The sequence below is a fragment of the Delphinus delphis genome, chromosome X, assembly GCF_949987515.2.
Source record: "Delphinus delphis chromosome X, mDelDel1.2, whole genome shotgun sequence".
In the NCBI taxonomy this organism is placed as follows: domain Eukaryota; kingdom Metazoa; phylum Chordata; class Mammalia; order Artiodactyla; family Delphinidae; genus Delphinus; species Delphinus delphis.
Genome location: NC_082704.1, coordinates 100,573,344 through 100,598,739, shown reverse-complemented (window position 1 = coordinate 100,598,739; position 25,396 = coordinate 100,573,344). Strand labels below are relative to the sequence as shown.

The 25,396-nt window shown below is 38.6% G+C and overlaps 1 protein-coding gene across 1 annotated transcript in view; it reads left to right on the top strand.

Moving 5' to 3' along the window:
- The window catches only part of IL1RAPL1 (interleukin 1 receptor accessory protein like 1), a 653,817-nt gene that overhangs the window by 565,213 nt on the left and 63,208 nt on the right, over positions 1–25,396 (top strand). The gene's annotated exons all lie outside the window — the stretch shown is intronic.

Sequence of the window (25,396 nt, the reverse complement as noted above, 5' to 3'; positions counted from 1 at the left end):
AGCCTGCTGAATGGACATGGCTTGGTGGTAGATTGGATAATGAGAGCAAAAGATAGAATGGTGTAAAACATCATTCAAAGTCAAGGAATCTGACTCTTGTCAGTTACAGAGAGAGAGAGACAAATAAAGGGAAAGTATGAGAAGGAGGAAAAGAAGAAGATATTTTAAATGATTATTTTCAGTTTCTTTGTTATTTCTTCTGCTTTGGAGTCTTGGGGAAGAGATGGTCCCACGTTGAGGATCCTGACTGAGGCAGAGGGTATTGAGGCTGCTCTGCCCACCCCATTCAGTGGAAGGCTTAACATTAGTTACGGGTATGGGATATGAGATGCAGGTGCTGAACTGCTAAATCTACTCTCCCTCCCCAGGCCTCCCAAATCACAGCTCTAATAGACTGTGCGTTCCACATCACAGGAAACCTCTTCCACCTCCTTTCTAGTTTTCCTGGCTTGCCTTCATCATAATTACCTAAAGAAAGCACCCCTCCTTGTCCTTGTGTTCTGGTGTTAGTGCTACTTTATGGATTGCTCACCTAATGACCCTCACTTTCGATTCTGCCCATTGATCAATGCCAAGCATAGGAACAATTGTGACTTGAAAAGAGTGTTCTTTTTAGAAACTGCATCTTGCCTTCTGGCTATATGTCTCTAATTCTCTATTCCATCACCAGGTCATTTTCTCCAGCTTCTGCCTCATCCTAGAGAGCTTCTGTTGTTTGTAATAGTTACAACCTACTATGTATAACAGTATGTATAGGACTCCCTGATATGTACTCTGCCTGTGTTATCTCAATTAATCTTCATGGGTATCCTGAAAAGTAGATATTATTACTTACTTTTGTAGATGACAAAACTGAGTCTCCCAAATATTAAATAAAATAACTCATATAAGGCAGGAAATAAATAACAGAGCCAGGACTTAGAGTGGTGTCTGTTTGAATTTGAGACTTGCCTTTTTCCAGTGTGCTACAGCAAAATATGGATGGGGAGAGGTGTTAGGAGATAGCTTCCTGCCTGTTGCTACCTGTCCTGTTTGCCAGGCTGAACCATGAGACCTCATATCTCAGGCTCAGTATGGTTATATCATCCAGCTTAAGTTAAAAGTTACTAAGCAATATCTAAAGCTTGATATTCTTTAATTAAGAAGAAAGTGCGACAAGAGTAGGTACAACTAGAATGCTAGAAACATGGATTGGAGATTTGTCTGTATGCAGATTGTATTAGATTCCTATTGCTGCTGTAACAAATGACCACAAGCTTAGTGGCTTAAAGCAACACAAATTTGTCATCTTACAGTTCAGAATATCAGAAATGTGACATGGGTCTCATTGGGATAAAATCACAGTGTCCACAGGGCTGAATTCCTCTCTGGAAACTCTAGGGGAGACTCAGTTCCCTTGCCTTTTCCAGCTTTAGAGGCTGCCCACATTCCTTGGCTTATGGCCCCCCTTCTCTATCTTCAAAGCCAGCAACATCTCATCTCCCTTCTCCCTTCATGGTATCAATTGCTGACCACAGCTCGAATTGAGTCTTTGCTTTTAAGGACTGATGTGATTAGAATGAGCCCACCAGGATAATCTCCCAACTTAAAGTCCATAACCTTCATCACATCTGCAAAGACCCTTTTCCCATGTGAGGTAACATAGTCACAGGTTCTGTGGGTTAAGATGTGTACATATTTGGGAGGCCACCATCTGCTTTCCACAAAGATGTTTTCTGAACCAGTGAGAGCATATGAGAGTCTCATATGCAGTATCCACAAGAGCCATTTTGATACACAACACAGCCACCCAAATGACAAAGAAGTCCTCTGAGGCAGTGTAGACAGTGATACTCCATGTTAAATTCTGCAGAACTATAGATTTTACCCTATGAGGGCAATGGTGTCTTCCCTCAAAGTGACAGTGACTCACACACCTTGCTAGATAATGCTGCACACTCCAGTTCAGCTCATCTAGCCATTAGAAGCAGACCTTGCTTAATTAAATGAAGCAAAGGGATTTCTGTCATTTTCTGTTGTTCTTTCCATAGGCATCTGATTTTGTGATAATTTGAAATCTAGACCTTTTTCTAAGTTACTGAAGTTGACATTTTTTCTTCCTTGCCAATTTTTCCCTGTTTGGGCAACCATAGGCTAGAAGAAGAACGCATGCCATGCGTTGAATCTTCTACTAGTTGGATCTATAAGAGAATGAGTGTTGGTAGTGTCTTCTAACGCGTTCTCAGATTCACGGGTTATCTGTTTGACCTGGTCATTCATGATATTAATTTGGCATATCCTAAACATCATCAGAGCAGAACATAAGGAATGTTATGTCAGGTAGCTTTTCAGCTACCCATAAATATAAAGCCTATAAATACCCTGCCTTATATAAGAAGGAAATTTGTACCAAATGCTGGGTTGTCAATCATCAGCAAGCACCCAGCATGTCTTGTCTGCAAATTATCCTTCACCATTTCTTTTTCTAACTAATTGTCATTCAGCTAACAAGCTCTCTTGCCTCAGTGAACTGCTTTTCCAAGATTGACTCCCATGTGCCTACACAGCGAATAGCCCAGCATTATTTCAGACATTCAAACTAGGTCAGAATGGATTCAGGGCCTTCATCACAAAACACTCATCTCAGCTGGATATCACTATCAAAAGCACACTTCTAGCTCTACCCCATATTGGCCAAGAGAACAGTTTCTAATTTAAACTAAAAGGTGGAAGAAAGAATGGAAGAGTAACAATATGGAACATAAGCAGCATGTGTACTTATTTCTGCTTCCTTTCTCTTTTCTCACTAATTAAGACAGATAACAGAGCCCTTTGGTCATAACACCCATCTTTGCAGGAAATTGTCTTTGATGATGCAGTGTCACTGGTGGGGATGTGAGCAGTGATGAGCTGGAGGACTTAGGAAGGCAAAAGGATCTCAAACCATGTGAATGAACCTTAGCAGCAACCCAGTAACTGACATCATATACCAAAGAGGACCCTTTAGATAGGCTGTCTCTATTTATACAGTATGTAAATAAATACCAGGTGATTCTGCTTCAGCATCTGTGGTCCCCAGCAAGTATGTACTGCATTTTCATTGGTGTGGTTCAACTTGGTCCTCAGGTGGTGTGCCCTAATGTCTGCTATTGGTGAGCTCCAGTGGTGATGTTTCTAGAGCCTGGGTTGTTTTCCTGTCAGTTTAATATTAATCAGGGTAGCAGTGCCCAAAATAGATCCATTCCCTGTCTCTCCTGTGATACAATGTCTCTTTTTCACAAATCAGTATGGATCAAGGTAGAGGTAGATGTTGAGAGGTACTAATCAGTGCCTTTCTAGTCTGCCCTTTATGTTATGGTAGTCTTTTATGTTAGAGTCATCTTCCTATATACTATGAACCAAATACCTCATAAAAGCAATGTACAAATTCTAGCCCTTAAAGGTTATTGCTCTGAACCACAGTTTTCCTCCACCCATCAATTTGCTTCCAGTTGAATGTGTTTTGAATCGTCTCCATATCCCAGGTTCCTGGCACTCATATTCCCCTTTGGATTTCCTCAGTTGAATAGATTCTTTGGAATTAACCCTTTAGCTGGTAAACCCTTGGTTATCTCTGACTGAGTGTCTTATTACCTAAGGTGACAATTTCCTATTCTAAACCCCTACCCAAGTGGAATTCCACTCCTACCCAGGCCAGCCATATATCCACCCTCTCCCTGCCATTTTCAATAAGACATTTAGGTGTTTTATTAATGTTTATTGCTTTGTGGAAAAAGATATGTTCTAAGATGGTTTAAATCTCTTCTTCACAATAAGAAGTGTGTCATTTCATTTCCAAGACATTGACCTTCCCACCCTCTTCTCTTCAGCTACGCGACATGATAATATGGAACTTCTAAATTTTCTTCCACAAGTTCATGCTTTATTATTTCCACTATCAGGATGATATCAAGTTATATTACCATTCCTGGGATCCTTGAAGTGATGTCTTAGAGAAATTACAGTGCCAACAGAAATTATAAAATAAAGGTACTTGCATAAGAGGAATGATCGCTTGCCAAGCATTTATGGATTCAGATCGAAAATTTTACCTCTCACTGTCACTAAACAGTGGGTTCCATTGTTTCATTCACAATAGGCTATTGGTACACTTTGGGAAAACCATTTTGCAAAGACTCTTCCAGCAACATGAACAGTGAAAGAGATCCTGAAATAGCTGCTAGGAGTATCTTATGGATACAAATATCTACCCTCCAAAAATCTCACTTTAGCATTTATCTTTGACTTTGGGTGGTCAATTTTAAATATGACTGGCTCTTTTGACAAAATAGATTCCTTTCAGTTTTTCCTTTCTCTTAAGGAGAATACCATTTTAAGGACTTTGTTTGTTTTTGTAAAATCGGTGTAATGGCTACAACACTTACCTATTTCCCTAACATACACATACACACACAGATTTTAAATTCCCAGTTCTTAAAAATGTTCCCTGGTCAAGTGCTTGTTTACATGGTATTACTGCTTTGTATATACTGCCTCCCGGTGGCGTGAATCACTTTTATTGTCCCCTCAAAGTGAATTTTAGAAATCCATCTATGATAGAACCATTATTTCATAATGGTTAAATATTCAGAAAACTGATGATTTCAGAATTGTAGGCAAATTGCCTTGGAAAAGCATATGTTGAAGGGAACTGTACAGATTTTAAGGCACTACAACCTTAGTCAACAAATGATCTGAGGAACCTCCTTCATCAGCTTCCCCTGACATTCTTGTTACCAAAGTTCACTTCCAAGCCTGCTACAGACGTACCGAAAAAACATCTTTGAGAAGGAGGCCAGGAAAGGGAATCTGCTCTGATGATTTTCATGCACACTGAAGTTGGAGAAGCATTGTCCCTCAGAGACATTAGAAATTCAACTTGGGACAGCCTAGAATTCTATAAGAGGCATACACAACATGCTGTCTAAAATAACCCCATATTTACAATCCTGAACCAAAATCTGTAAATTTCAGTTGTTTAGTTCCCCCTAAATCTCTTATCCCTAGAAAAGGGGCAAGAAGGGATAGTGGAAAAAGCATTGAAGCAAATGTGTGGCGACCAGATAGCATGAGTATGAGCTGACATTAGCTCAGGGGAGAGGGGAATGGTAGAGAAAGCAGACCCTGCGCACCTCCAGTTTAGAGCTGGTTCTGCCCTCTTTGGCTGTGTGTGACTGTGTGACTTAGACAAGTTAAATGACTTGGATGGTCAAAATGTGAATGATAATATATATCATCGTATTGCTGTGAACGTTAAATGAGAATAGTAGACATGTAGTACGTCCCCACGTATTAGTTACCTTTCTTCTTGTTTGCTGTCACTTCTACTCAAAAGGGAGACTTTAAAGCTTGAGGGAGATCTGATGGCAGAATCTAAAGTTCCTTTAGGCCGTGTCTTTAAGCCACATAGAGATATAGTTTGTTTGCCAAAAAACGTAGTCTTCTGTACAGTTCAGGAAATGGACACCACTATGCTTTATCCATTAGCAGCAACAATACTCTAGTATTTGGTGACCTCTGGTGGGGCTCCTCTTAAACCTTCCCAAGGATCCGGTCTCATAAATGAAAAGGACTGTACCTACAGAGTAAGCTGCACAGAGGAGAGTCTCCGAGGAGGAGAAATAGGGTTGTAGGATCCTATAGTCCTTACTTTTACTTTCAGAAAAGAGAAAATAGTAGGAGAGAAGAGTGAACAGCCCTGGAAAATGGCAGCAAAGGAGAGTAAATAGGATACAACAGACTAATAAAATGAATAGAGTGCAGAGAACCTAAATAGGCTGACAGCTCATGATAAATGGTCTTCATATTTTGACTCCTGATTCCTAAATCAGAATCCCCCACTAGCAAACTACTAAATAGATCAGCCCAAGTATGCCTTAGCACCCTCTGCACAGTACAACGTACTAGACAGAGTGACCCAGAAATAAACAAGGCTCATCTTTGCCTTCTAGTATTTTGCCAAGTAGCAGGAAACCTCAACAAATTTGGCACAGGAAATAGGTAGCTAATCAGAAAAAGTTAAGCTTGTATCAATGTACTTAAGCTAAGAAGAAAAGCCCCATACTTCTTATTAAAAATAAACGTAGTTTAACTGCTCAAAGAGATCCCAGTCCACAGATTATCACAGTAACTAAATGCACACCCATCTCTTTTGCAAATCACAGAGCAGCCTGCTCCCTGCACCTCAGATGCCTTTCCAAATCACCACAGGGGGAGACTTTTAATCATTTCAACAACCAGAGCACGAGCTTTGTTCTCACATAATGCTGGAAGGTTTCTAACATCTGTGCTATCTATAGTGCTATACTCTTTTGGCTTTACACAGTCAGGGTTTCGTTTTGTTTGTTTGTTGTTTGGCCTGCAAATCAGTGCAACAGGCACAACTATGCATATATTCTCCTCTTCGAATTTCTACTTGCTTGATTGGGACTACACAGTGGCTGGAGGTGTTGTCTGCATCTGCCTTTCATCCTTAATTTGGGCAAAATGAGTGGAGATTGATTCTTATACGTGCTTTTTTTTTAAACTGAGGATCTGCAATTAGCCCTGGCTATACTGCTAACATCATGGAACCACTTGGTGAGCAGCATCCCTAGGAAAGATGACAAATTATGGACAAATTAGCATCAATATGAACTATTCTGTAGAAGGGTCAAAATACAAATACAAAAACCACAGAAGTGAATCCTTTTAATCACTGCAGTTTCAACAACATTCTACTGAAAAGAGTAATTAACAAATTATTATGGTAACCTAGAAACAGGACATAATCACTATGTAATCACTAAGATATTAGATACTGATAAACAGGTGTTTACATATTCACACATACATATTCTCATATTATCTCAGAAATAAGATTCATTAACCCATAAAATGAGTAAGATATAAGCTAATAGGCAAGTACTTGCAGTGATAAATGTCTAATGTGAGGCCAAGTTAGCTCTGATTTTCAAATTTTTTTAAACAGAAGTCAAAACTGTTTTAACAATTTATAAATAAATTTCTGCACCTTAGAGTTTGGTTTAAGGCTTAGACCAGAACCATCATGGAAAAACACAAATGTCTAGTGCTAAATCATTTTGACTTATATTGGAATGTCAGATCCAAGAGGACAGGCATTTTTGTCTATTTTTGACCACCAGTGTATCCACAGTGCCTAGAAGAGTACCTGGCACATTGTGAGCTATTAGTGAATTTTCATGAAATAAACAAGTGGACAAAACTTAGATGTTTCATTACACTTTCTCTGTCAGAATTACAGTCATCAGTCAAAACCAGGTAATAGGCATGGACATTTTTCTGGGGAAGTAATAACCATAGGAAGATATGGTACTGAAAGCTACCTCAAGGAAGGCATGGATCAAGGTGTCTCATGGCTGCCCTATCTCATAACGGGCTCTATACAACCCTAAGCCCAAACTAACTAGAAAATTAGGACAGCCATTTCTCTGTCATTTGCTGCTGTTTCTAGCAGCTTTCACACTCTGTTGCCTTCTAGACACAACTCGGGGAGCTCTCCTTTCCATTTTTCCTGCCCTTTGCTTTCTTCATTAGGAACTATTTACCCTTCAATTCTCCTCTACTATGTTTATTTGCATTTAAGAGGATTATGTTTGTTGTTCTTCTAACTTCATTTTTGCAACTGATACAAGAACAGAATTGGAAGCATTGAGATGAACAAAAATGGGGCAAATTGTCTGAATCCACCCTTTCTTTCCCAGTCCATTCTTAAGCTTTTCAGGTTCTTAATGAGGATGTAGGAAATTTCAGATGACTTTGTGACCATGAAAAGAACTTTGAAATAACCATCCATGGTTTTGTGTTATCTCCAATCATAATCCTTTTTATTAGCTAAATAATGAGGGAAAATACTTTTCTTTTCTTTCAGAATGAAAGGCAACTGTGTTGTTTTTCTGAAACTTTCTAGAATTTCACATCTCAGAAATGGCATTAAAATGTATCCATTACAGAGGAGGACTTTTGCCTTTGTGGTATTATATCAGTGCTTTGATTTAATGTTTAAAGTATCATATTGTATCTCATATACAGTTAAACATACACTTACCATTTGACCCAGCATTCTCACTCCAGAATACTTATCATAGAAAAATGAAAACTTAGGTTCACACAAAAAGCTGTGCACAAACATTTATAGAAGTGTTATTCATAATAACCCCAAGCTGGAAAGAGCCTAAATTGCCTGCTTTGGGTGATTGGATAAATAACAGTGGTATATCCATATAATAGAATAGTATACAACTGTAAAAACGAACAAACTGGGACTTCCCTGGTGGCACAGTGGTTAAGAATCTGCACTTCCACTGCAGGGGGCACAGGTTCAATCCCTGGTTGGGGAAGTTCCTCATGCCGCAAGGTGCAGCCAAAAAAAAAAAAAAATCAAGAGATCACATACTGTATGCTTCCATTTATATGACATTCTAGAACAGAACAGAGTGGTTGCCTGGCATTAGGAGTAGAGGAAGAGTGGCATTCTACAAGGATAGTACAAGGGAGATTTTGGGGGTGATGGAACTGTTCTGTAACCCAGTTGTGGTGGTGGTTACATGTATCTGCGTCTATGCTAACACATATAGAACTGTACACCAAAAGAAAACAAGTCAATTTCACTCTATGAGAATTTTAAAAGTAAAAGTTTAAAAAGTAAAAACATCATAATGTTCCTTATGAATCTATACCCACAGAGAGATGCCTAGAACGGTATTCACCAAAATGATATCATCTGTATGAAGGGACTTCAGAATAAGAATATATTTCGTTTGTTATTTGAAAATAGCTGTTTCTCTTTTTAAAATATTATAAAGTAGGTTTATTTTTATTTAGAAATGGTCAAGGTGCTTTTTTGTTTAAGTCATTCTCTTATAGCTTCTGGTTAATACAAAGACCCAAATCACTAATAATTATTTTTATACAGTATTTTTCTGGTAACATTAATACTATTTTCATATAGTGAGTGTTATATTACTTCCTGCCAAGCTTGGAAACAAAGATGACGAGTGCCATAAGTGTTAGAAATATATAAAATTAATAGTTTCATGCCTAAGAGCCTCTCTTTGCACATGAGATTAGTACACCATTCTTAGTTTCATTTTGTAGTGTAATTTGCCTCTTCAAAGAGCTCACTTTATTCCATTCAGTTGTAAAGCTGGAATGATTGCTATGCCTGTAATAAATTTAGAAAATTAAGTTATTACTACAGTGAAATTTTCAAAACGCCATCCACTCAAAAGTATTTTAGCCATACTTTTCATAACAGAGTGAATAGGAAGACAGGTACTATTAATATTTCTTTTTCTTCCCTGAATTCATCCTCTAATGCCTTAAAAATGAGAGCATGAGGGCTTCCCTGGTGGCGCAGTGGTTGAGAGTCTGCCTGCCAATTCAGGGGACACGGGTTCGTGCCCCGGTCCGGGAAGATCCCACATGCCGCGGAGCGGCTGGGCCCGTGAGCCATGGCCGCTGAGCCTGCGCGTCCGGAGCCTGTGCTCCACAACGAGAGAGGCCACAACGGTGAGAGGCCTGCGTACCGCAAAAAAAAAACAAAAAAAAAATGAGAGCATGAGATGATACCACATATGAACACATGTGTGCACATATAAAAGATGAACAATTACATACCTTTGTAGCCATATCTTTTTGCTCTATACTTTAATTTCAAAATATAGTTACCTTTTCTTATGTTAGAATCTCAGCAAAATAAAATTAAATATCCTATATAATTAATACTTCCCTTTATCCCAGATTAGGTTTCTTCCTGTGTTTTGCATATAATGTGATACAAGGTTGCTGGGGTTTTTTCCATTGAGATAAATTAAAAGAAATCTTTAAAATGATCATGAAGCATGGTCTCTAGAAAAACTATGTGCAATATGCAACTCATACTAAAGAAGAATAATGAAATGAGGTATTCAAGTGGCTACTGAGAGGTGAATGAATTGTTTTGTTCATTTTATGACAACATCTAAATTTTTCATGTTTCCATTATATGTCAAAAGTTAAGCTTTAACTGGAATAAAAAATTTCCTTTCTTGGTAAACTCAGTTGATTTAGCAGTTTTATGCATGAACTGAAGCTTTCAATCAACATGTTTTTCTGTCAAATTTCCCTTTTTATGGGAAATTCTGTGCCTGATTCTTTTTTCTTTAAACATCATTGAAAAGAATAATAAAAGAGCACCAAATGTCTCTTTTGGTTGAAAGAGTTTTTAAGGAGACACCACAATAACACTTTACGTTCTTGTTTGGAAGTTACCTTTATAAAAAGGGTAATTGTGTGACTAATGTCTCACTGTGAATCAGGGTAACAAACAGGATCATTGTATATGGCAGAGCTGAGGGATGCTTGTCAACAACCATTCAAAAATAGATATTTGTGGGACTTCCCTGGTGGTCCAGGGGTTAAGACTCCACGCTCCCAGTGCAGGGGGCATGGGTTCAATCCCTGGTGGAGGAACTAAGATCCCACATGCTGTGCGGCCAAAAAAAATAGATATTTTCATGAGTTTTGGTTTTATTTCCCCTATTTTCACATGCAGGATCACCTTCATTTCTTTCTTCTCAAGGCATTCCCTTGCACCTACCCTTGGTCCTCCATACATCTGAGCTCGCCTCTTCTCACAGACTGTGATACCCTCCACAGTCAATGGCCTGTGAATCTGGAGGGTTTCTTGAGGCACTTCCAAAATTCAATTCCTTCGTTGAGTTTTTATGACCGCTCACAGCCTAAGGCAAAACAAAAGTGAGGGTTAATTGATCATAAACAGGGCTGAGACCACCCAGAGAAGCTGTCAAGGGCCAGGTGACTGAGTTGATTGAATTTCCAAAGTCTAGAGGATGTGTGTAGCCAGAGGGAGGAGGCTGCCTTATTTTGGAGTCATCAGCTGAGGGCTAAGGAAAGAATATTCTGGGAATTCTACTCTGTCAAGACACTGGTTGGGCTTTTAGAAGAAAATAAGGACACTGAATTTACCATAACAAGACTTTCAGCAGTTGCTTTTGGCTAAAATTCTTGCTATTCTTCCTTTTCTTTGATTCTGTTCCATTCTCATTCTTTTCTTTTTAATTTATTTTTATTTTTGGCTGTGTTGGGTCTTCGTTTCTGTGCGAGGGCTTTCTCTAGTTGCGGTAAGCGGGGACCACTCTTCATCGCGGTGCGTGGCCTCCCACTATCGCGGCCTCTCGTTGCGGAGCACAGGCTTCAGACGCGCATGCTCAGTAGTTGTGGCTCACGGGCCTAGTTGCTCCACGGCATGTGGGATCTTCCCAGACCAGGGCTCGAACCCGTGTCCCCTGCACCAGCAGGCGGATTCTCAACCACTGCACCACCAGGGAAGCCCCCCATTCTTATTCTTGACCTTCAGAAATCTCTGGTCTGTATTATTAGAGACTTAGTAATATTTATTGATCAGAATATAACATTTGAATAATTTATTCTTTTTTATATATGCAAAGCAATGATTGGCTAGGAAGAGGTCTAGGTTCAAATATCTACCCTGGCACCAGCTCCTCGGTGACTTGGTCAAGTAATCCAAATCTCAGATATCCCAGCCCTGAAATATCTACATACTATACTGTGAGAGATAAGTGATTCCATAGAGGAGAACCCTTGCAAAAGTTATATGTGCTCTACTAATATATAATATCTATAGGTAGTAGAACTGGTGATAGATTGTTTCATTTATATAGCATTGATTACAGTTGGACTTAGTTTTTTCTTTAAGCATTTGAAGTTGCTTACCAAACAATCTGTCTGTATTCACTACATTTCTTTGAAGCTGAATAATAAAATGTTGCTAAGTATATCTAGGGTCATCCTGTTGTTCTCAACACAAGTTTTCTCTGCACTGTGACACTTATATTACTTCTGCATACATGGTGACCTTCAGACATTTTGCGGAGGTATTGCATGTGGTAATTAAGATCATAAGTTTGGGAGCTAGTCCTAGATTCAAATTTGGGGTCTACTACTTTCTAGCTTGTAATATTGGGCAATTTATTTAACTCCGCTGAGGTTCAATTACTCTTCTTCCGTAAACTCGGATAATACTAGTATTTACATCGAGGGTCAACAGATGTTTTCTTTAACAGACCAGATAGTAAATATTTTAGGCTTTACAGACCATATCATATATAGTGTCTTTCACAACTACTCAACTCTGTCTTTGTGGTGCAAAAGTAGACCTAGACAGTATGTAAATGAGTGGGCATGGCTCCAGTAAAACTCTATTTACAAAAAACAGGCAGCAAGCCAGATTTAGCCCACTGAACCTAGATTGCTAACCACTGACCTGCATTAATGCTTGGCACAGTTCTAAACATTAATTTTAATGAATGTAAATTAGATTATATTAATTCCGTGACATAAATGTAAACTTTTACCATTATTCAAGAATATGTCACAATTATATGGGGCTATGAATACTATATTAATCACAGACTATTTTACATTAGAAACTAAAATCACTAGATCCTGAAGGAAAATACCATGGTTTGAAGATTTACATTTGTGGAGGATTCTGCAGTAGAATCTTCTGATCTGATGAAAGGGAAATAATAACCATTGAACATTTTTCAGTGCTTTCAAATCAACTAAATAGGCAGTGGATGCTAGAATATTGAAACAAAAGTCCGTTAGATGAAATTTTCAGTAAGATAGGACCACATATTTATTCATTCTTCAGTCCTTTGACTGTCATTTCCTTCCTAAATGTTGCTAAACATATGCACCTAGTGGAAGCCTAATGTGCTGAACTTGTACCATTACAGTCCTGTTCCTTGTCTTCCTAATATAATGAAGCTGATTATATTCCTTGTTTTATAATGTTCATCCTATTAGGATAGAGAAATTCATTGGCTTCCAAGCACAGCCTTATGTTCATGTTCTTATCATTAGCCCTGCTCCAGCTATGGACCTATCAGCATTTTCAGCCTAAATGCTGCTTTCAGGGCTTTGCAATTCAGTCATAAAAATTAGCTGCAGGCAGAAACTTGACATATAAAGTCCAGACCCAAGAGAAAAATGTTATTACATTTTTAACAGGAAGAGGAAAGTACATTTGGCTGTTATAAAAAGCATAAAATTCATTGTAGGGGACTTGCTCTGGATCCTTTGCTGTCCTGGCATAATTTAAGATTGCATTTTTACTGCTTCCTCTGTTTTCCATATATCCATGGAGGAACCTATGGACTTCCAGTGTTACACAACTTTGCAATAAGTGCCCTTAAGGCTATTGTCCTATTTAAGATTGAACCAAAGCAGCTTTTTGAGTACCATTTGTCAATAGGAAAAGGAAATTTCAACCTCTTACTATAGCCTTCTATGAATTCAAAATTTGAATCATTCTTCTGCCATAATATAACTACCCAGAGTATGACCTGCATCAAACTTCATGTTTCATACTTGAGCTTTAGGACTGGCTTGTGTGTGCAAAGACATTTCTTTGATGCAAGATTGAATTAAGGAAGCTTAATTAATATTTTCTAATTAAATACTGCATGGTGAACTCAATCACATTGTATTCTGCAACTTTGATGAGATTACGCTCTCCTTATTTAAATAAACAAGATGGGATATAGGATTGAGAGCTTGGACGGTAACCATTCCTTCCCTTCCTCAGCCGTCACCCCTGTTTTTCAGAAACATTTTTAGCCACTCATCTAATTGCAGGAATTTGGTAGAAACGCATTTCTCAGAAATGCTTAAGGATGTTAAAAATGATACCTAATCTCGTGATTGAGAGGAGTAGTATTTTACCCATTTAATACCTGATTCAAAGTTATTCTATTCATTGGCGATAAAGCCTATTTTTTCTTCCGTTCTAACTTATTTTCTATATGGAATATGTGATATATAATATGTGTCATGTAATACATAATATGTGATTTCCAGTGACCCTCATGTTGTTCAGTTTAATGGCCAATGTACCATCCTCATGTCACGTGGTCTGAGAATAGCACTCATCCCCCTCCTCCATGAAACACCGTTTCCTCTGGCTTCCAGGACACCACAACCTCTGGATTTTTCTCCTGCCTTTCTGGTCACTCTCTCTCTTACTTTCCTTTGATGGTTACTCTTGTTCCCCTGGCTTCCTAATATTGCAAAGCCCAGGTCTTCTCCTCCACTCTCATTCTATGCATTATCTCGTTCCATCTGTATGCCAGTGACTCCTAAGAGTATATACTCAGCCCTGACATTTCTTTAAAGTTGCATGTCTAACCATCTACCCATCTCCACTGGAATAGATACCCCAAACACCATATCTACAAAAATCAGCTCCTGGTCTTTCCCTACAGACCTGCATCACACATAGCCTCCTCTGTCTCAAGGACAGAAACCCCAGTCCTCAATTGCTCAGGCCTGAAATCTTTGGAATCATCCTTGACCTTTCTTTCTCTCACTCTTCACATCCAACCTGTCAGGGAATTCTGATGACTCTAACTTTAAAATTATCCATAATCTGATGACTTCTCACTTCCTCAGCTGTTACTGTCCTGGTCTGAGGCCCTTCTCGTTACTCATCGACTCAAAAGCTCCCCATTTCGCATTGTGAGCCACAGCCCTTACAGTGGCTTACAAGGCCCTACCCAGGTGAACTCTCCACCCCCTGTATGACCACATCTCTACCTGTCTCTGTCTTCCTTATTCCACACCAGCCCCTTGGCCTCCTTCCTGTTTCTCTAACAACCTAGGCACTCGTCCTTCTTAAGGCTTTGTACTCACTGCTCCTCTGCCTGCAATGCCCCTCCGTAACATATCCAGCTGGCTAACTCCTTCACCTCCTTCAAGTCTTTTCTCAAATGTCAACGTTTCAGTACATCCTATTTTGATCACTTACTTAAAATTGTAGACTCACCCTACTGCCAGCATTCCTGGGTTCTACTTTTTCTCCTTTCCTGTATATCTAATCACCTTTGAACATACTGTATAATTTTTGTCCATTCCCTGTCATCCTGCACTAGGACACAAGTCCCACGGGAGCTAAAAGTGTTTCTTTGTTCTTTTACATATCGCAAGCACCAAGAGTAGTGCCTAGCACATAGAAATAACTCAATAAATATATAAACTGCTAAATGCATACATAATCATTGAAAAAAATCATAATATTTAACAATAAAAATTCAAGCATTCACAAGAGAGTAACAATGCCAAATGATTTGTTAAACATTTTTAATTTAGGGGAGTGATTTTTTTACAAATAATATTTGTTTTAAATTATCCTTATTAACATTTTAAAAGATTGATTTTTATATAATTAAAGATGGATGACTTCCTTGGTGGTCCAGTGGTTAAGACTCCATGCTTCCACTGCAGGGGACACGGGTTTGATCCCTGATCAGGGAATTAAGATCCCACATGGGAACTAAGATCCCACATGCCACGCAGCGCAGCCAAAAAAAAAAAAAAAAGATGGATGATGATATTCTATATTAAGCAATTTTCAAAGAAATAATAGTTAATAGTCATAGAGTTCTAAAGAAAATTTTCACATGGAAAATTAAGCATGAAAAGCAATTGCGTCTTCACAATTTAGTTAATAAAATGTCCAAAAGAGATAAACTTAGTTGTAGATCTAAGTGCCTCACAACAAAAGCCGTTTTTTACATTGGCAGCAAAAGTAAGAACTTTAGAAGACTTTTCTCCAAATTTTTGGATGTTGTTATTTCTTCCTAAAGTACCGTAATTTATTTAGCTATGTATGCTTACTGGAAGCAAGCAATCTTCTTTAGTTTATAGTTTACTTCCTGCTCTATGGGTATGTTCTGTTTTCTCCACTCCAGAGGTTTTGATCTTAACAAATTTCTCTTAATGAAGAAGATTAGAGGGTGAAAACTAGTAATAACTTTGGGGGGGCAGTACAAGGTTCTCTGAGGCATAAAATTCTAACCAAGTTAATTAAAGCTATTATTGATACTTATTCAGAATTCCATATTAAAGCATTGAAAATCTTTAAGAATGATGATTGTGGAGTCACTGCTAATAACATAATGACAATAGAATATGTTAAGTGCTAAAAAATAATGAGATAGACCTAGATTGCAACTGCTGACTCAAATAACTATAATAGTTTTTTAATAATCACCATTCTCAGAATACAATCTAGGTAGAAATAAAAGCAAGAGTTAGATGCAATATGGAGTAGACCTAATAGGACCTAGAAACTGGAGTTAAGTTGAAAATTATAGTTCCTAATGTACTTGTTTTGCAGAAGCCTTTCATGAAAAAGATAAACCATGAAATAAAATTTGTATGGAGTCCTTACTGAGACCTCATTTTTATATACTCACTACTTTGATGATTTACACATCTAATTTTACATCTTTAGTGAGTGTGCACTAAGCAAAATTATGAAAAACATGTTTCTCATTAGAGTACTTGAAATCCCCTGCATATAACTTACCCTAACCAATGAATAGGAATTTCCTTTCTGCATTGAGTATTGCTGCTATCCCATAACCTATATTGTACTCGAATATTAAAAATGCTTCAGTACAAATAGGGAAGGAATTATTAATTCTTCAGTTATTAAAATAGCCTAATCAAGTCTCACAACTCCCGCTCATAAAAACAGAAAAATTATCAGAGTAAAATCACTACAGATTATGTCCTCAAATTATAAGAACACGAAAATTGTAAAATTTCAGCCAAATATGTTTTTAGTATCATTCAACTGTTTTTCATAAAGCACTTAACGTTATGAAAATATTGTGATCTGAATAATTTGCATAACAACGTACCATGTTGAAGATATGCTATAGCGGTGTTTCTTCAACTTTCCACACCAGCAGACCTGACAGTGGAGCCAATTTGAGCTTTTTATGCTTATTTCAACATTAAAACTTTTGAAGATAATCTACCATTGGAAGCTTATAGCTGCACTGGATAATGAGTGAGATCCAATTACACTGACTCTCTCAATTAAAAAAAAAAATGGGCTGACACACATTTCAGGACTTCTCTGATGAGGTGTCAAAATATTTTGATTCAACAGACATAAAATTATGAGGATGCAAATAGCAAGAGATTGTTTTTGTTTTTCAATTCTCTTGATCTTGGTCAGAAAGATTTCTAAACATGGATACCCAAAATCATGCCAAGAGGTGGAAAATAGCAACTTTTTTAGGCTGCTGGTGGATATTTTAATAAGTTTATCTTCTTTTAATAGGTCAAGTCACCCAGGGTCCAGTGATGGATGTAAAGGGTCTATGATACACTGGTTAGTCTTCCTTATTGCCTCAGAGAAAAATAAAAAGCCTTTATCATTAAGAAAAAAAAATGACTGATAGAGTTCTATATTTAGAACTTATGGTGTAATTTTGAATTTGTCAATCAACTAAGAATCCCAAACAACTCATAATCCTCATGAACTCTTCACCCAACACTCAATATTCATTTTCACTGTAGTGAACTTATCATGAGTAATAAAAGTATTCAAAGCTTTGCTTTACAGTTGTTGATAAGGGGGCTCAGCTTTGAGGGAAAATCTTACCTGAGTTTCTACTCTTTCTTACTGTATTACTTAAGATAATGATAACTGTTCTAATGCAGGGGGAAAAAACAATTCCTTGGAGCTTAATATAATAGAAGTTTATTTTTGGATCACATGAAACAAAGCCCATTAGGGGCAGGGATTGTTGGTAGAGTGCTCTGTTCCAGACAGTCATTTAGGGACCCAGGAACGTAGAGACTCCGTCACATTCAACACATGGCTTCCAAATTCACCTTGGGTGTTGAAATCCTGGATGGATATTAGAGAAACAAGTGAGTTTTTTAGGGAGGAGGAATAGAATGAATAGGTCAGGCCTGAACGTTTCATTGAGCACTTCTGCCCTTTTTCCATTGGCCAGAACTCAGTCATATGGCTCCACTTAACTCCAAGGGAGGCTGGTAATGTTATTTGGCTGTCTGCCTAGAAGGAAATGTATACAAAGTTGGTGAATGGCTAACCAGTCTCTGCCACAGTCATGTTTTATTTGTTTGTTGTTTGTTTGTCTCCATAAAGATAATTAACAATTCTGCATAAAGTTTGAAGATTCTTCCCTGCACCATATGTCATACATATGTGCAATAAATGGGCTTTTAAGGTCACTTCTCATTTTGGTAGTAGTATGTCTAAAGGATGGAAACTTCAGCCACAGTTTACGAAATTTATGAGTTTTACCACTGTGTTGAGCTCCTTGAAAAAATCAAAGGGTGAATTATTTGAGATGGTTTCTGTTGTGAAAGACACAGCAGCTGAGGAATTTGGGTAAAAAATAGCTCCAATGAAGGCTACCATACTTCACCTCTATCTTTTATGATGTGCCCCTTTCAGTGTACATACCCTTCTGGTTACTTTTCCAGTCGATTTCATGCTCACTAAAAAATGTGTACCTTGTTGAAAAATTTCTCAGCAACTATTTTCCATCAAAAAATTCTTCACAGGGCTTCCCTGGTGGCTCAGTGGTTGGGAGTCCGCCTGCCGATGCGGGGGGTGTGGGTTCGGGCCCCAGTCCGGGAGGATCCCGCGTACCGCAGAGTGGCTGGGCCTGTGGGCCGTGGCTGCTGGGGCTGCGCATCAAGAGCCTGTGCTCCGCGGCGGGGGAGGCCACAGCAGTGAGGGGCCCACATACCGCAAAAGCAAAAACAAAAACAAAAATTCTTCACAGGTCTTCATAGGAATCATCATTCTAAATATTGAAAATCAAAGACTTTATTAAACACTAAATCATCTAGAGATTTAGTACAGCCCTTTTTGTAGGCTGTAATAAATCTATAAGATAAATAATAGAAGCAATCTGAATCTAGTAACCAACTGTTCTACAATGTTTTTGAGTACTTTAAAAGATGTCCCTTGTTAGTATTGGTAAATAAAGGCACATTTTTTTTCAGCTTGGCTACCTCCTTTTGGCTCAAAACAGACTCCAGCATCTTTACGATCCAAGTTTTCAACTAAATTTTCTCTTATAAGAAATTCACCTTCCAAAATGATACTTCCAAGATTTTTTTTTTTTAAAATAGCCAAAATTCTCTTTGTAAATTGTAAACAACAAAAAAAAATAGCTCATTGTTTTTTTTAAATGTGCATGATTAATTTTTAAATGCCAGTGAAGAGTCGTGGTTTCGTGGAACATAGCTTCATGTTTTTTTTATGTGCTAGATGCTAAAATGTAGGCTCATTTACATCACCAAATTAAAAATCATATTTGAAATAAGAAACTAAGTACAGCATATACAGTTTAGATTCACCGCTGTTTATTACTGATTGGAATAGTTTTGGTATGAAATTTCGTGTCTGTCACAACCTTTCATCATTTCAGATTTTTCTTTCTCATTTATCGTGTGTGTGTTCACCAGTTTCAAATTTACACTTCAAATTTGGTATTTTTATCCATGACCCATTTCAAAATATATGTTACACTTTACTGTAAAGCTATTTATTCAAAGAGGTTGAGCGCAGCCCTTTTTATAATAATAAGTACCAAAACTAACATAAAAATGTTCGTGAATATGGATTGGTGAAATAAGCTATGATCCACATATTAGAATACCCTGTAGCTGTTGGAATGACAAAATAGGACTACTTGTACTGGTATAATGTAACTTGTACTTTGTAAAGGATATATGTGTATGTGTTCATATACGTACATGTACGTATACTACACATGCATGTTCATATTTATATAAATGTACATGTACCTATGCATATGTTTGTATATGCATAATATTAGTTGAGAAACATACAGAAGAAACTGTTTTAGTGGTGACCTCTGGAAGAGTGAAGCCAAAGGATGAAATGTGGGTAGGAGCTCTTTACTCTTTATTATCTTATGCCTTTCTTTTTTTTTTTTTTTTTTACGAAGGTGCAAAGTAGTCTATTTAAAGATGAATAGTCTTTTCAAACAAGAAAAAGTAAACTACACAGATTTTCACGTTTTATAGAAAAATTCACTCAAACTAGATCATAAGTCCAAATGTAAAATATGAACATTTTAGAGAAAAAAACAGGAGGGCTGCCCTGGTGGCGCAGTGGTTGAGAGTCCGCCTGCAGATGCAGGAGACATGGGTTCGTGCCCCGGTCCGGGAGGATCCCACATGGCGCGGAGCGGCTGGGCCCGTGAGCCATGGCCGCTGAGCCTGCGCGTCTGGAGCCTGTGCTCCGCAACGGCAGAGGCCACAGCAGTGAGAGGCCCGTGTACCCCCAAAAAAATAAAAATAAATAAAAATAAAAAAACAGAAGGAAATTTTTGGAAATTATGGCCCTGTGACAAGTTCTTGGGCATGACATCAAATGCATGATCCATAAAAGAAAAACATCAGCAAATTGGGATTTATCAAATTTTAAAAGTTTTGTTCTGCAATAATACTGTTAAGAGAATTGAAAAGGCAAGCTACTGACAGAGAAAATATTGGGCACCCCAAATATCACAAAGAACTGTATCTACAACATATAAAGGACTCTCAAAACTCCACACTAGAAAAATAAGCACAGTGAATAATGTTCGACAACACTAGTCATTAAGGAAATGCAAATTAAGAACATGATGATGTATCACTACCTATTAAATTTAATACCTATGTAAAAAGCTAAAATGTAAAATACTGGCAATGCAAAATGCTGGTGAGAATGGGGAGAAATTGGATCTCTCATGCGCTAATGGTGTAAAATAGTACATCCCTCTGGAAACTAGATGGTAATCTTATACCTTTCTTAGCTGTTTGAATTTTTTACCATGGCCATCTGCTTTGGCATGTCATTTATTCCATGTATGTGTGTATATACATATATACATACATATGGAATACATGCATATATATATATCTCATATATATATACAACATTGTAGCACCTATCACTAAAGAAGTTTTAATATAACTAAGGAATAAGAATATTAAAGATGGAGGAAAACTTCAAAGTCCAAATTCCTTTGTAGTGTTTAAATTCTGCTTTTTTTTTTCCTATTCTACCACTGTCTCTTCCATTTTTCAGCTAAATTCATTCCCACCTGAGAATTAAGGGAAGCAGCTTCTCTAATCAATGGGAAACTTGTAACTGGGGAGCAAGACCATAACTTTAAATCAGCTGGCATCCATTGAAACTAAATACCAGAAATAGCAATGGTTGCAAAAGAGCCCAAGCCCACTCCCCCTCATGCAGCCGGGCTACAGTGATTGGGGTGCAAAGAGTGAAGAACTTTTTGGGACTTCCCTGGTGACGCAGTGGTTAAGAATCTGTCTGCCAGTGCAGGGGACACGGGTTCAAGCCCTGGTCCGGGAAGATCCCACATGCCATGGAGCAACTAAGCCCATGCGCCACGAATTACTGAGCCTGCATGACACAACTACTGAAGCCCGTGCGCCTAGAGCCTGAGCTCTGCAACAAGAGAAGCCACCGCAATAAGAAGCCCATGCGCCGCAATGAAGAGTAGACCCCGCTTGCTGCAACTAGAGAAAGCCCATGCACAGCAACGAAGAACAAACACAGCCAAAAATAAATTAAAAAAAAAAAAAGTGAAGAACTTTTTGAATAAGGCAATGCTTACTCTGGAATAAGACGATGCTAACCAAAAACCTGACCTACTACTTCCATCAAATTCATTCTGCCCCAGGAAAAAGATGATGATTTTATCCTAATTATGCTAACAACATTTCAATAGCCTCCAGAGAAAATGCCTGTTTTCCAAAATACAGATCATTAAATTATATTGTACTATTTAGCAACTCCTACCACTGAGAAATCAAGGCTTATTTATTTATCCCAACTTCACCTGGTTTAGCCATCCCACGACTCCAGTTCATATTTTTCTCATAAATTCTGCCCACCTTTTAGAGCCAGACCTACCTGCTAGTCTTGGAGGGTCTCCTGGGACACAGTTTCTAGGCATACGGGTGTTCAAACCTTCATGATTACTCTGATCCACTCGAGATAGCTCAGGTTCCAGCTGGGGCTCGTCATTGCACTCACTCAGAAGGCTCCATCCACTGCCTCTAGTATCCCAGATTTGTTTATTTCTGTCACAGCAGATAAAACCCAGAGGTTCCAAAACGTGCTATGCACCTGAGTCATCAGGAAAGCTTATTAAATAAATAGTTCATTGATTTCTGGGCTACAGTGATACACAGCCAGGTTTGAAATCCCTTCTCTCAGGTCATTGTTCCTGAGTCCTGTGTACTGGAGCACCACCAGAGCTGCCTTAGTGCTAGCCTCCTCCTCTTGACAAAGGGATTCCTACATTCCATCGTGTGTAACCACCCTTTTTATGCATAAGCTGCCTTCTGTTTCTTTAACTCTCAGTTTCTTTTTTATGAACTATTCAAATCAACTCATTAAAAATATTATAAAAGATGCCAACACCAATAGAATAACAGTCAAGCCTTTGCTTTGGGCCAGATTTCCCTCTGTTCCTCTGCTCACTGAGGAAGGTCTAAGTTTCCAGACTCTTTCTTGATTCAGGGTAAGAGTCCTACGTTCCCAAATGAGCAGGGACTGAGGGGTTGTCACCATTAGTATCCACTGAAAGGCTTTTTATTCCCAACTAAACGTTAGTCCTCACAAGCTCTGAGGTTCAGGATTCTATGAATCTCCTCTAAGAAGTCTCATTTAGCTGGATGTATTGGTGATGTCATTGATGGACATTGTTATATTCATGTAGATTTGAAGAAGGGGGCTTCTGTTCCCTAAGACCTACCCAAAAGATTATTATACACACTGTTAGGAATGAATAGGAGGCCCAGGTTAAAATAAAAATATTCACCTAAGAGCTTTCAGTTTGATGGTTTGATTTATAATGTGAGTTGCAACACCTATGAAAATCTTCCTGTTATCTTACAGTTTACATAGGAGAATATGATTTTTTTTAAGTAGAGAAAAATCTGGTGAGTCCAATACCAGTATAACGTATCTTAAGAGATTTTACCCTGTAGCCAGTGAAGATTTGGAAAGTTTTTCATTAATTGTGGGTGACTGTTAATACCATTTCAAGGAGTTTGCTGGACATAGAAAGCCTTTTTTTAAAAATAAATTTATGTATTTATTATTTATTTTTATTCTTGGCTGCATTGGGTCTCTGTTGCTGCACACGGGCTTTCTCTAGTTGTGGTGAGTGGGGGCTACTCTTCGTTGCGGTGCCTGGGCTTCTCATTGCAGTGGCTTCTCTTGTTGCAGAGCACGGGCTCTAGGTATGCGGGCTTCAGTAGTTGTGGCACACGGGCTCAGTAGTTGTGGCTCACGGGCTCTAGAGCACAGGCTCAGTAGTTGTGGCGCACGGGCTTAGTTGCTCCATGGCATGTGGGATCTTCCCGGACCGGGGCTCGAACCCATGTCCCCTGCCCTGGCAGGCGGATTCCTAACCACTGTGCCACCAGGGAAGCCCAAGAATGCCTTTATTAAGTAATTTTACACATGTCTCATACACTTAGAGATTTGAAACATAATGTAGGGAGAGAGTTCATCAGGCAGAGTTACAAGTTTTGGCACTCATCTAGGTATAGTTGCTCATAAGTTCTGAAAGTGTTAAATATAATATTGTGGCTTTGATTACATATCACATTTTCTTTTCTCACTCAAATGTGGTTTAACATGGTTGCGTAGATTTGGCTTTTAATTTACCTGCCTTAGACTCTCACTTAAGTATACAGTTAGTTTTTCAGTATTGAGAAGAATATGTTACTGTAAGTAGTTCCTGAAAATAGGAGAGCATTTTATAGTTCTCTGGACTTGAAGGTTTTTTGTTTGTTTATTTGTTATCTTGTTTGATTATTTGTTTGTGAATGAACATAAAGTGAATCCTCATAGGACAAGGAAAAGTATCTTGTGTTTCCTTATGGATTTAACCTCTGAAACTTTTACACTATCACTAATGATATCCCAGGAGTCCTTGGAGCTAAAATAAGAGGGTGTACAGTTCATAAAATTTTATTTAGATGCAACCCTTGCTTGCATATAAGTTTACAATCTGGTAAAGAGACAAGGGTATAAAAAAGATGTAATGAAGTTGAAGAAATGGATTGAATTTAGACCGTATCTGGAGGATATAGCAAGGGCTTCTATGGCCACTTGGGAAGATGATGGGGTAAAATGGTAGAAATATGTGAGAAAGTTTTTCTGGATGGGCTGGATCAAGTCTAAGTTCTAAAAGACAGCCATAGGGCTTCCCTGGTGACGCAGTGGTTAAGAATCCGCCTGCCAATGCAGGGGACATGGGTTTGAGCCCTGGTCCAGAAAGATCCCACATGCCGCGGAGCAACTAAGCCTGTGCACCACAACTACTGAGCCTGCGCTCTAGAGCCTGCAAGCCACAACTACTGAGCCCACGTGCTACAACTACTGAAGCCCGCCTGCCTAGAGCCCGTGCTCTGCAACAAGAGAAGCCACCACAGTGAGAAGCCCGCACACCACAACGAAGAGAGTAGACCCCACTCACTGCAATTAGGGAAAGCCCACACGCAGCAAAGAAGACCCAACGCGGCCAAAAATAAATAAAATGAACAAACTAAAAAAAAAAAAAAAAAGACATCAAAGTTGTCTGTTTATGGTTTTTTGGGGTTTTTTTTTTTGCTGTACGTGGGCCTCTCACTGTTGTGGCCTCTCCCGTTGCGGAGCACAGGCTCCGGACGCGCAGGCTCAGCGGCCATGGCTCACAGGCCTAGCCGCTCCACAGCATGTGGGATCTTCCCAGACTGGGGCACGAACCCGTGTCCCCTGCATCTGCAGGCGGACTCTCAACCACTGCGCCACCAGGGAAGCCCCAAAGTTGTCTATTTAAATAAATAAATAAAAAATAAAAGACAGCCATAGAATGATAGATAAGATAGCAAGTTGAAGTGAGATTAGAGATGGGAAAAAACTTGAGCAAAGAGGAGATGGCAAGAGTGGGTGTATCTCAAGATGAAATTCATCAGAACAATGCAAAACAGTAGAGAGCCTTCACTTCAGTGGACAGCACTTGCTCTTTCATCCTTTGGATAAGTAACCTTGAGTTCCAGTGGTGTTTTTGGAGACTAATACAGAATGAAGGGAAACAAGACAATCTATTAAATCAAAAAGCCTAGAAAAATTGGGTGGTGGAAAAATAGCATGATGGTGTGAAAATTATGTGGACTCTTATTAGCAGAAGAGTAGTTCTGTTTTATCAAGAGATACTTTTCAGCCTGGTACCTAGTAGGCACCATATTTGTTCCGACTGTGTACCATTATTTTTACTAGTACTAACACCCACCATTCTCTGTGCTAATTTACAGTGTGCTAAGTGCTTTACATAACTTGTTCATATGTTTAATCCTCATCATAAACCCAGGAGTTAAATATTTTTGCACTCAGTCTTGCAAAAGAGAAAGTTAAAATATTTGAGAGGTTAAATGACATAACATCCTTAAGGTCAAG